Consider the following 3760-nt stretch of genomic DNA (forward strand, 5'->3'; position numbering starts at 1 on the left):
TATTTTTGCTTATGTTTAAAAAGCAGTTTGACATTCCAGCCGCTAAGCCAGGAATGCTCATTTTCATTGGCAGCATTTTTCTGTGCTGGCAGAATCCACAGGCCATTGTTTTGATGTTTTTTGGAGTTACATTTGGTGTCTGTCATAGTTCATGCAAAGATAAGCTGATTGGGTTGTCTAGTTGGTCCCAGATGGTTTTGGCTTTAATGCTCCATCAATTCTCTTTGAAAATGAAGTCCTGGCCAATCTCACCTCTCAAGGGACACTTGCAGATGTCTTGTTCATGATCAAAAGGCAACATAATTTCCTGAGTCCGTATGCTTTCTCTGGAACCTCTTTTATGGTCCTCAAAACTGATGTTTCTTATAAGGGGACAATGGAGATAGCCATTTAGAAAAGGTCTAAACTTCAGAAGTGTTTCCTCCAAGAGTTCGTGGGAGTGGGATTCAAAAGGTCTCAATAATTGATTTCTAAGAACTCCAAGGAGTGGGTTCCAGGGCATAGAAACCATGCTATGAAATCGCTCCCACAAAAAGGCAAAGACTGGGTTTATGTTTTACCACTGGACCATGATTATAGTAAACAGGGATATTTAAAGAGGGGTACATAGAGCAGAAATCACCCTCATTTTTCAGCATCAGGGTCTTAAAAGTAACATTTGATTCATCTCTTTCTGCCTAGATAGCTTTCTTTACAATTAGTTTGTTACAAAGAAATTCAAGAGTCCAGGTAAATTAATGATATGGTCTCATGTAATGTAGATTTGTTGGAACTAAGACTTTAAAAAATTGACAAAAAATTCTTCAAGTGACATCTTTGAACTCCATCTTGCACCCTGTACGCTGGACTCTTGTCCTCAGGGTCAAGCATGAAAGGCAGGTAAAAATCCTCCCATTTGCCATGTCCGTTTTCTATGAAGGCATTTCTAACCAGAGGGAGAATATCAAGGCTGAACAGCAGGAGAGAGCTGAGAGCCAAAGCCTGTGCTTTCTGGGGGAGGTCTCACTGGAGCATTCATTATGCTCCATTAGGTGATGGGCTCATTTCAGCTGACCTTCGGATTCTCATTCCTTCCCTTGATCTCCAAACAATCCCTTTATTGCATTTTTTTTTTTTTTTGGTGGAATGGATGTTTGGACTAGCTCTGTGCACAGTCCCGGTAGAAGTGGGTCCCACCTTGCATGCGAGGAGGGAGGAATGATAAAATTCCCTAATCAAAAAGGTGCTTGAGAATACCATGTGAGCCTCTGCTAAAATGCTTTCATTTACACAGGGGAGGAGGATGAAGGATGACAACGCAGATTCATAGTGCCTTTGCAGTGTCAGGGAACAAACCATTCTATCTTTTCCTGCCTTAAACAAAGCAATCGGAGGTCTATGAAAAGCTCAGAAATGGAAGGGGGAGAACAAAGCAGGCAATCTGTCAACCACCTGCTCTTATCACTCAGCTAGTCACAGCTCAACCTTTTGCCTTCTGGGGTTGTGAGAATTCCAGACATTGTTTGAAAGAGGTATGTGTCCTGTATGCAGCCTTCATCAGGAAGCAAACCTCTGGACTGAAATAGTAAACTAATCGTAAAGATGAAACTTTGGTAGTATTTTTGGAAAGGGGAAGGCATCGTGCTGGTGCTTTATGTACATCATTTTAAATATTTATTCTAACAAGCCTACGTGGGATATTGTTGTTGTTATGCGCTGCCGAGTCAATTCCAACTCATAAGAACCCTATATAACAGGGTAGAACTGTCCTATAGGGTTTCCTAAGCTGTAATCTTTAGAGGGGAGCTCTGGTGACACAGTGATAAGAGCTCGACTGCTAATCAAAAGGTTGACATTTCAAATCTACTAGCTGCTCCTTGGAAACCCTACTGGGCAGTTGGAGTTGGAGTTGACTTGAGGTCAACGGGTTTAGTTTTTTGGTTTAATTACTGAACTTCGCTTAGCAGCCAAGCATTCAACCATTACACTGCCAGGGCTCCTTGATTTATATAACCATACCCACTTCTGTCAAGTCAGCTCTTATAGTGACCCTATAGGACAGAGTAGAACTGCCCCATGGAGTTTCCAAGGAGGACCTGGTGGATTTGAACTGCTGTCCTTTTGGTTAGCAGCTGTAGCACTTAACCACTACACCACCAGGGTTTCCTTTAAGTTATATATTACTACCTTATTTTCCAGACAAAGTGATTGAGGCTAGATAAATTGCCTAAACTCACACGGTTAGTAAACACAGAGCTTGGATTTGACCCAAATTGAACTCTAAACTGCAGCTCTTTCCAGTGTCTCTGTTCTCTTTTGGTGGACAAGATAAATTGCCTTCTAGGACTCACACTTGTTTTCTTTCAGCAGGTTCCATTTAAGTTTGCCTTTGCTGTTGTTGTTAAGTGTGACCTTCAAAGAGCTGCCTAATCATTATCTATCCCTGTCTCCCGTAGATATATATACCACAGAATAATGTAAACAGTTCAAATGCATAAAAAGTTGGTGTGACTTCCATATAGCCACTGATCTGCTTGGCATATCTGTCTGGATATTCTATAGGAACCTCAAATTTAGGAAGTCAAAAGCTTTCCCTCCAAACCCTGGTGTTTCTGTTTTATTTTTTCCTATTTCTGTGAGTGCCACGATCATCCAACCAATCTGGCAGGTGGCAATCATAGGTTTCATCCTAGATTTCCACGTTTAACTTTTTCCTAGCTGTCTCTGCTTCCTTTTGCTTTAGCTGCTCCGTGTTCATGAGCAAGTTTCAGAGTCTCCTCTGATATCCCTCTTGGACTTTTCTTTCTTTCCTGTCTTTTCAATGACCTCTTGCTTTCTTCATGTATGATGCCCTTGTTGTCATTCCACAACTTGTCTGGTCTTCGTTCAGTGGTGTTCAATGCGTCAAATTTATTCTTCAGATGGTGTCTAAATTTAGGTGGAATATACTCAAGGTCATATTTTGGCTTTCTTGGACTTGCTCTGATTTTCTTCAGTTTCAGCTTGAACTTCCATATGAGCAATTGATGGTCTTTTCCACAGTTGGCCCCTGGTCTTGTTCTGACTGACGATATTGAGCTTTTCCATTGAAGTAAAAGCACTGCACAGAAGATTTCAAAGGGCAACTCGAGAAGACAAGTATTATAATGACATGTGTGAAGAGCTGGAGATAGAAACCAAAAGGGAAGAACATGCTTGGCGTTTCTCAAACTGAACGAACTGAAGAAAAAATTCAAGCCTTGAGTTGCAATAGTGAAGGATTCTGTGGGAGAAAATATTAAACGATGCAGGAAGCATCAAAAGAAGATGGAAGGAATACACAGAGTCACTATACCAAAAAGAATTAGTCGATATTCAACCATTTCAAGAGGTGGGATATGGTCAGGAACCAAGGTACTGAAGGAAGAAATCCAAGCTGCTCTGAAGGCATTGGCGAAAAACAAGGCTCCAGGAACTGATGGAGTATCAACTGAGATGTTTCAACAAACAGATGCAGCACTGGAGGTGCTCACTCGTCTATGCCAAGAAATATGGAAGACAGCTTCCTGGCCAACTGGCTGGAAGAGATCCATATTTATGCCTATTCCTAGGAAGGGTGATCTAACTGAATGCAGAAATTATAGAACAATATCATTAATATCACATGCAAGCAAAATTTTGCTGAAGATCTTTCAAAAATGGCCATAGCAGTGTATCGACAGGGAACTGCCAGAAATTCAGGCCGGTTTCAGAAGAGGACGTGGAACCAGGGATATCATTGCTGATGTCAGATGGATCCTGG

This window comes from Loxodonta africana, chromosome 26 (genome assembly GCF_030014295.1).
Source record: "Loxodonta africana isolate mLoxAfr1 chromosome 26, mLoxAfr1.hap2, whole genome shotgun sequence".
In the NCBI taxonomy this organism is placed as follows: Eukaryota; Metazoa; Chordata; class Mammalia; order Proboscidea; family Elephantidae; genus Loxodonta; species Loxodonta africana.